Genomic DNA, 10,609 nt, shown 5'->3' on the forward strand with positions numbered 1-10,609 from the left:
TCTTATAGTCCTCCTCTTCTTCATCGGCATAATGCTTTCTCACGACCATTTGCTTCATCCTAGATTTGTTTATGTGGGATCTGCGCAAGGTGATACCCTCCTCAGCATCAGACTCAACAAGGAGGATTTTGGGCTCCTTTCTGGGTTTCTTGGAGGTGGGTTTTGCAGCAGAAGGGTTGCATTTATTTTTCCCCAATTTTAAGGGGGCGGGGGGGGCCTTGGTCAGGGGATTAACATTATTTTAATTATGTTAATTTAAACCTCATATTCATATATTAGGATTTTTTTCTTTCTTTCTTTCTTTTTGGGTCACAATTCAAGTGCATTGAGCTTGCTATCATTTTTTGGTCATTTTCTATTTTTTTTGCTATTGAAGTTTTTCTTGTACTTTTAATTAAGCTTGCTTAAGTTAATAAAATAGATATTAATGTGAATCAAGCAAGTTGCTAATATCTTCCATGGGAATTACAAATTCCTAGTTTTAATTTACTCTTTTTATTAGTTGCATTCACCATCTCCTCCATCTCACGTAGTCTATATATTTTCTCTCCTAGCTTGCATTTTAATTTGTGTAGCTTCATACGTTTGAAGTCTATTAATGCCATTCTACTTCTTTATGATATTTTCATTTTCTTATTTAGTTCTAGCTCTATAATGTTATTTTATCTTTGATCATTTATATTTTTAGTTTTCTAGTTTGTATTTTCTACACTAAGTAGTGTGTTATTATTTGTCTTACAAAAGAGCTAATCACTTTGTGTGCAAGTTTCTTGAAAACCTAGTATGCTCTTCTCTTATATATTTGGATGATCTAAAGAATATTAAATAAAAAATAAATAGCCTTTGGAATTTCAAACTTGTTTTTAAAACATCTAGTTGTTAGCGACTTTTTGGTAGTATTAACAACATCTTTATTTGTTTTCTTAGTATTTGGGAGGCTCTAAAAAGTCAAGGTTTTATTTTGTTTCACTAAAATTAGAGATTGAGAAGATCATTTGTAAAATAAAGGTTTGAATGTGGATTACACAAATTACTCATTTTGGGGGCATTTTTAAGCCAAATAGACACTGTATTTTACCCAAAAAACTATACTTCCATATTTTAAAAAAATCGTTTTGATGTAGGGTGGATTTGGGAAAACCAATTCCCTAAAGAGGCCACATGGCTCTTGTGGAAGTGTATGGACTACAAATATTAGTTTAAAAAATTAAAAATTATATTGACCACTAATAGTCAATGTAATGGTTAAGGAACAACTAGTGGTCAATGCCATGATATGTAAATTATTGTCTCTTATAATGGCCACAACCAGGCATAATTCATAAAAACAAGCAACACTTTTACCACCACCATCATCATGTCAACCCTACACCATCAATGCACAACTTGTTCACCAGTCTACCCTCTACCTACCCATGGTCACCCCTATGCCACTTGAGCCCAAGCTACTCACCATCATTAACAATGATGCGCGAATCTAACCACCAATGCCTTTTGTCCCTCTCAAGTGAACATTTAGTTTGATAGTGCAACTTCAAGAGCCTTCTTTTCAACCATGTGAAGATATTTTTCAAGAAATTTTTTTAAATAGGGTAAAAATATATGCTCTTCACTTTGGTATAATTAGTCTTCCAATTTCATTCTTTGGTTTTTCCAAAATTATTTTTTCTTATAGATTTTATTGTGTTGTTATCATTTTGAGACTTTCATAGAGTTGTAACTTGTGCAAACATGTTCTTTTTTAGTTCATTTTTAAGAGAGCATATTTTTTAATGTACTCCACACTAATCCTTTATATTTATTCACATAGTGTACTTGAGTTGTAATTTTAGTATTTTGGTGACTTTAGAGCCATATAAAACTCTATAAATTTGGTATTCACATTATACAATGTAGTTTTCATAAAATGTTAATTGTTTGTACTAAGGGGGTTTCAACAACTAGCAATAGGGGGTGTTCCTTTTTTGCTTTTTTTTTGCACTTTGACTTGTTAGATTATGGATCAAAGTTTGGTTTTGCAAGGTGGGGGAAATAGGATTCACAAGTTTATGCATGCAAACAAGGAATCTATTTCAATGCCCTGCCTTACATTGGAAGGAAGATGACCCACTAGGCTCAAGAAGGCTCAAGCACAAAGTGGATGCAATGATCCTTCGTTGTGGGGTACATGAAGATGGCTATGTAATTGTAAATGAGAATCAAACAAACTAGGATCAAATAGCCTAAATTTGACAGCTTTCAGCATGCATAGAAAGACAATAAATTAGCAAAGCAATTTCAGAAGAGGAGACAATAGAACAGACTGTAACTAACTTGCAATCCAAATTTGAGGCAAAAATGGAGGGACTGGGTCGCCCAGATCAACCTACTCCCCGGACTAGGTTGTTATACTTGTCCCGCTCCCGACACTTTTTGCTCCATTGAATTGTAGACTATGGATCTCCACCTGATTAGTCTGTACTTGTTTCCATAGGTGTGCCACATGTTCTTGCACAACAAAAAAGAGAGAAAAAGTTAAATAGAAAGGGTTTTGCCTGAGTCAAACCCCAATTTTGAAATCAACCTTGAAATTAAATTGAATTGAACTTAAATTGAAAGCATGTTGTCAAGTAGCAGAGGTTGGAATTAAAAATGGAATGTTTATACCTTCATAAACCCTCTTTGACGTCGAAATGTTCATTCGGATATGATGTTGTCTTGAATGTAGTTGAACTTATGAAGAGAAGATCATGGAGGCCATCACAAAAGCATAGATTTGCTAATTACTCCTAGTCTTCAATGCCTTGATGCTTGATCTCTTGCTCTTGGAATTGAATTGTCTCTAGTTGTCTCTTTTTGTGTCTATATCATCCAACTCTCTAAAATGAGGGAGGATACCTTGCTTATATACCTCTCTCAAGAATTTTGGGGTGCAAAAATTGGAGCAAGCTGACATAGGAAAAGGTTTCCCACTCAACCTAGTTGAGTGTGCTATGGTTTAAATTTAGGGCCAAACATTGGGGAGAGATTCGCCCTGGGCGAGCTACTCCCCCCCAATGTGGCCTCAAATCAGGACCCGAGGTCCAAAATGAGAAGGAGATGTTAGAAATAGATGCTAAATTGGGGATGGATCAAACATGTTGGGCATGGAAGGCTAAGAACGCTAAAATAGGGCCTAGTTGAGCAAGAAATTGCATAGGGATGCAATTTACGATGCTACAAGTTCCTCTTTTTACTCTATACAACTATTTTGATTAGAAATCTAAAATTCTTATCTTCTTGAGAAGAAAAGTATTGTACCAAATAACAATTGGTAAAAAATTAGAGCCTACACTAATTATAAAAGAATCAAAGTGGTTTAGTAAATGTGATGAAACTTATAACACATTGTGTTTATTTTTATCTCTTAATCTTTTCATATTATATCCTTGAATACTCCCAAAAAGATTTGGTCCAAATTGGACACTCTATTTCAAACTTAAGATCTATGAGAGGCTATCAATTTGAAAATTAGCTCATTAGTTTGAGCCCAATCAATTTTAACACTATTGAAGACTTCTTCATTAAAATGAAATCACTAATATTATAATTAAAATAGTACGTGGAATTGAAAAGAAAGATGAACAATTGGTTCTTATCTTTTTCTCTAAACTTGACTCTAACTAGATGAATTTACCATCTTTTTTATTGTTAGGAATATGTACACTTTGCACAAGAAAAGAATTATTTTAATAAATATAAAATAAATATTTATTTACAATGCATCTTTAGTGACAGTAAATATTTAGTTAGGTCCACTTATAAAGTTGTATTGTAACATTGGTTAGATATTTTCTCTAAGAGTTGCATATTGAATAAATTTCAATGCCAAAAAAATTAAATGAGAGGGTTAATGGTTTTGTGCTCACATGGTTTTGAGACACATCGATTATCCAATACCACTTAAAGGTTCTATGTGAGGATGAATATATAAAAACAAGCAAATGTTTAAAGGTTGAGGCTGGTTGTCATTTGTATCTTAGCTCTCTTGTAGAGTGTATGTTTGATGCATAGCATGGGATGTATGGTTGCATGGTTATCTATTATGCTTGAACATGTGGAGGATGTCTTAAAGGAGCTTAATGTTTAATAAGTATTTGTGTCCAAACTTTGTGAGTGTCCTAAAATGAATAATAAATTGAGTTTGGATTCTTTTGGAGGCTATTTTTTTTACCTCATGGGAGTTTTGCCAAGGTATATTATATGTCACCTTGATGATATGTTTGTTTATTCTTTTGCATGGTGGATTATGAATACTTGTTCATATATTCTTCTTTCTCAAGGTTATGTGAAAATGTTTTTATTACTAAAAGTTTTTCTTTCACTCGTCGTGGAACAAGATAAAATCATATACTTGGGCACTCTAAAATCCTCTTAAGTAACACACTGTAGTTGCAAACTAAGGCAAAAAAAAAAGGAAAGGATCAAATAGTAAGGATACAAAATAGAAAATAACCATAACAAGGGGGAAAAGGATTAGGAATCTACTACCTCAAAAGAATCTTCAAAGACTTTTTCTTCAAAAGGTGACAAAACTAAGAAATAAAAGATCAAGTGAGCTTATTGCAAAAGGCTTAGTCATAATGAATCTAAGTGTTTGAATAAATAAATACATAATTTGACACATATTTTGGAAAATAAGAACAAAAATATTCATGAGTTAATAGAATAGAGTTCACATGAGGGGATACCAAAAAAAAGATAATAACAAGGGGAAAGGAAAGGGCAAGGTCCTCATAGTAGTTGTTTCTCCACCATCATCTTGGGTTCTTGATTTGAGTGCTTCACACCAAATGGAATCATCTCAAAATGAGTTCACACCTTTCAAGTCTTATTCTATTCTATCATTTTAATAGGTGGAAAATTCTCATTGAGGTGTGTGGGAGAGGGTTTATTTGTGTGGTGGTGGCGTATTTGAAGATGTTCTTTATGTGCCCCCATCATCAGCTAGTTTCCATTAATTTAGTAGATCACTTACAAAGGTTCAAGTAATTGGGTTGAGTTAACTCTTGATTTAACGTTGTCAAAAAAATCCACAATAGTTCTATGGTTGCAATGAGGATAGAAAATTATCAATCTTGATTTTATCTCTTTTCTCACTTTATTTGTGATCCTTCTTCAGCTAGTTTACTCACTCTTTTTGATGAGGTTAGTGACTTATGGAATGAGAAGTTTAGCCATCTTAACTACCACTACTTGTAATAGAACAGCCAACAAAGCATGGCTATATGTTTCCTTCCTTCCACTTTTCTCTGGTGTTTCCCAAGGTTGTATCCTTACTAAAAATCTCAAAGAGCAATTTATTAAAGGCAACACATGGATAATTTCACAAATATTTGAGTTGGTTTATAGTGATCTGGTTGGTCCATTTCCACATCCTTAATTCAATAGGGCTAGATATGTTCTAATAATCATCAATAACTTTTCCAAGTATATTTGAGGTGTTTGAACAATTTTAAGGCTATAAATATGTTGCCGAGAAATAATTAAGGAAATTCATCAAGGTTTTACACATAGAAAATGGTGGTGAGTGTGATGACCATCATTTTGAATAGTTATACATGGATAAGTATACAATACTATGTCCCACTTTTTGGTCAAAGTGGGACATTGAAATCAATTTTTTTCACTAAATTTTCACTTTTTGACACCTATAACAATTAAATCGTTAAGAATTTAAAGATGATGTGAATTAGTGGTTTTTGAGATTTTATATGTAGAACATAAATGTATACTTTTTAAAATTAAGAAATAATTTGTGATTTTTTTAACATAACTTTTAATAACTGATTTTTTTACAGATTACAATATTTTCAAAAAGTGGCATGTATTCGGTACAACATCTCTTTATCTATAGAAAAGATAAAATTATAAATTTTTAAATATTAGATATGTAGCATCAATATCCAAGGCACTTATATTTTTTCATAATTTTTTTATAACTTTTTAAATTGTGATTAACTATAATGCAAACATAGTTTCATTCAATATCACATAACTTTTTTTGTATGCATATGAATTTAACAAGCCTTCTTTTTTATTTAAATAAAGAAATCAATGTGTAGGGCACAAATATTTTTTAGAGTTTGTTTTCTCTTTTTTTCTATTTTTCACATATGAAACAAAGACCTTAATGTTCAGTGAAAAACCTACATTCACAAGAAATTAAAAAATATATATAATATCAAATTATATATATTTAAAAGTATACTTTTTGGAAAGCTTATAATAAGGGCTACATACATGCAAAACATGTTTTCTAAATGACTTCATTTGATCCCTCGGAAGGTAAAGCAAAAGTGATTTTTTGTCAGTATTAAACAATAGGTGTAAAGGAGACTTCATTCCGAGTATGATTTAAGACTAGAGGGGTTTTATTCAAGGGGGTTTGATCTAACCATATTCAATTAGAAAACCTTTGAATGGACCCTTTAAAGGAATCACTCCTTTTGAAGATTGGAGTGGTTGGAAATTAATAAATAAATTTAGAGTTTTTGGTCCTCTCTCATGGGCCCACATTCCTATAAATAAATGTAAGGTCATGGATTTTTAGAGAAAACCTTGCATATGTTTAGGTCATTTGGATCTGGTGTTAAAATTTATCAATTTCTCCACCATGTTATATGAGCTATTAATTCAAAGGAGTGTTCATTTTGAGGGGGATCTTTAAGTTCTACTATTGCCACTTCTCCACTTCTTTCATTTGCATATAACGAACTTTAGAGGGATGATAGTTCTTCTAAGGATTCAAATAAATCTTGGTAGATTCTTGATGATGGATAGTATTTGTCATCCAATTTTGATATTGAGAGTGATGATGGAGATTTACCTCCTTCCTCTCCCATTCATCATTTAGATTTCAATGGTTCTCCTTCTTATTATTTGAATTTAGGTCAACTTTAGGCTTGATAAACATTGCAAGACATATATGATTAGGCTAGGGATCCATTAGACACTAAGTAGACACATTCATAGTTTCAAATATGTGACATTTTTTAATCGCTACTACTTCAAATTTATATTATTTTTGGGTGGCATTGGGCAATTCTTATGTTGAATTATAGATCTATGGTTAGGAACCACTCATGGTATCTTATCTCCATTACTAAGGGAAGGAAACATGATCAATATAAGTGTATTTATTGGATAAAATTCATTGAAAATGGATTAATGGATAAGTATGAGGCATGATTAGTGGCAAAAGTGCTACATTGTTCCCTAGCATTGATTACTCTAAGATCCTTGCACTCATTAAAAAGATGAATTTCATTCAACTCACAATTGCTATAGTTGTAGCACATCAATGGAAGGATCACTAAATGGTCATGAAAAGTGCATTTATTCACAAATGCCTTAAGAAGAAGATGTCCATGAAGTAGCCATAACTTTTTATATAAGACTTCATTGATTTGCACACTTAGGAAAACTACATATGGCCTAAAATAGGCCCCTCAAACTTGGTATACAATGATAGATTCATTTATTCTCACAATTGGGTTCTCTTGATGCCATTTGAATCTAAATGTCTTTAAGATATAATTAGGATGATTCTCTCATATTTTTGGTTCTTTATGTAGATTACCTATTGTTCACAAGGTGTTCTTCATCCATTGTGATAGTGAAAATTGTCCTTCATGATAGATTGTGTATGACCAACTAAGGCTTGCTACATTTATTTCTTGAGTTTGATATAGTATATTTTCAATACACCATTACATAGTCCGAGTATGATCTATGATTTCTCTTGAGGTTTCATGTTGTTGAATACAAATCTACTTTGACTTCCTTCCTTTCTAAGATCGAACTTGAGTCTCAATGTTCTCCACCTTTGGTTGATGGTATTGTGTATAAATAATTATTGGGAGCCTCATTTATTTGAACCATGTGAATTACGATATTTCATATGATATGGACATGGCCTCAATTTATATGTCCCATGAACTACATTAAAAGGCATCCAAGAGGAATATCCATTACATTTAGAGTACTTATAGTTTTTGGATGTACTATATAGTGAACACAATTTTGGATTGGTGGGATAAATATTTAAATTGGATGAATAACTCTTAGGATCACAAGTCAACTTCAAGATACAACTTTTCACTTGATTTAGGTCTTATTTGTTGGTCAATCAAGAAGTAGTATTCAATTTCTCTCTCTTCTACTAAGGTATAGTATTGAGGGGGTTGTGAATGCTACCACTAAGGTTATTTGGCTTTAAAATAGTGTTTTTTAAATTGGTATCTAGTTTAAATCAGCATCAATCTTTTATGAGAACTACAATTCACATAGATTTCTTAGAACTTGATCTGTTTCATGAGCACACAATTATATTGAGAAAGGGGGTAATCAATATAGTGCAAATTTTACCAATTTAAAATTTTATCAATCACAATAACATCATTTAGTCAACATCAATAATCATGCACATGAGAAGAACACAATAACACATGATATTTACATGGAAATCCTTACAGGAGAAAACAAAAAAATATTGATTTTTGTAATCTTCTTTTTACAAATTTTGTAGGCACCAACCTACTTGAGGCACCAAACCCTCATTCAATTTGTGAGCACCAACACACTAGAAGCACCAACTCCCACTTCCAAATTTTTAGGCACAAACCTACTAGTGGAACCAAACCCTCATTTAATTTGTGAGCACCAACCCATTGGAAGGACCAACTCTCACTTTTGAATTCATTGGCACCAACCTACTAGAAGCACCAACTTCCAAAGCAAAGTACCACTTTTCATGTTGCTCCTTCAGTGGATGATGGACATTAAAATCTTCTTTCTATAAATTTATTCACTCCATGACCACCTTTTCATGATTGATACATATTTCATTGATTCATTTTTAATCTCACTCATACATATATTTTCCTTCTCAATTATTCATATATTTCCTTGTACAGATCTACTTATAACCTATTCATGTATCTACTCCAAAAGGTGATTTATTGTATGCTTCAAATTTTGCTCCAAATTAGGTATATAGTTTATGATAAGAACTATAACGATTCTATCCTTGATTTGCCTTATGGCTTACTCCAATATGCTAATAGTATTTTCCTCAATATGTTGATCAGATTTGCCTTGATATTTTGCTCCAAAAGAGGACTATGAAGTTTGCACATAAATCCTTCAAAATTAATTTCTAATAATTCCTCTCCAATATGCTTCATTTATGTACTAGATCTACTTAAGTACTAATCTAAACTTCATTGCATTACATCTCTCCTTGAAGTATCTACCTTCAATATGTTACACACTCCATCACACCTTTTTTAACTCCATGCATTTCTTGTTCATTTTATATCTTTTTGAGGAGATATGACCTTTTGAATAGTCACAACCTTTAGGAAATCATGCCTTAATTTCCATTGTTGCTTTTTATTTTGTCTTATTTGCTCTTTTCTTCTAATGTCACCTTTTCAAAAATTAATATAAATCACCGTTATTATTAATTTTAATTGTTGCTTTCCATAAGTATTGCCTTTTAAAGGAAATTATTGCTAATTATTTAATAATTGTTACCCCTTAAATAATTATTAACTTTAATAATATTAATCTTTGTCTTTGTATGATCTTATTATGACCATTGTCTTTAATATCAATCACTGCTTTTAGTCATCATTAATTTTTGCCTTCCTACCTTTGTTGAATATTAATATCATTCGCTTCTTGTTTAACCATCGATGTATACAATCAAAAATATATATTTGATATTATATTAGTTGTTATTCTTAAATCATTGCATTTACTTATCATTCCTTAAATATATTTCATTGTTGTCTAAATATATCTTAATCAATGGTTCTCACCTTGGAGAATTAACCACCATGGAGAATCAACTAGAATAGCAAGCATCAATATTTCCTTAATAATCATGCTCGATAATAAAAATTATGCCATTAAAATTATTCAAACATAATCACTTATTTCCTTATGACATTTTATTTATTTTTATCATTTCTTAATTGTTGTTTATTATATTTGACTAGATGTGCTAATGCAAGTGAAACAAGGCCAATAGTCATCCCAAACATGTTAGCTAAATTTGATGGTGATGATTCTTTTAGTGTCTCACAATTCAAAATATATTTCAAGAAGATATTCTAATTAATCTTTACTATCAACAAACATTCATTTCTCTTATTGATTTTGTGTGAACATTCTCATCTCGATCTTTTATTATTGGGACAAGAAATTCATATAAAATATCAAAGAAATCCTTTGTTGGGATGGCCATATCCATAATAAATTAAAGATACCTCAACTTAGTATGTGAGTTTGATAATCCATAATATGAAGAAAAAAATGTTAGCAATTGTTTTCACATTGCATGCAAGCATAGCCTTCTTGACTAAAAATATTGCATTTACATTGCAGCTTCAAATACCATGTCATATGCTAAGGTTTCTCTGACAAGACTACACCTTGGTATTAATGATAACAAACCTTTCCAACAATCTTTGACATCAATGGAAAATAATCCAACCATCCTTTGACCTCAATAACAACATTTCCAATACCTTCATTAGTAGAGCAAGCATTAAAGGTTTACATGCACTAAATTTGGGAGCTT

Source organism: Cryptomeria japonica, chromosome 6 (assembly GCF_030272615.1).
Source record: "Cryptomeria japonica chromosome 6, Sugi_1.0, whole genome shotgun sequence".
Lineage (NCBI taxonomy): Eukaryota > Viridiplantae > Streptophyta > Pinopsida > Cupressales > Cupressaceae > Cryptomeria > Cryptomeria japonica.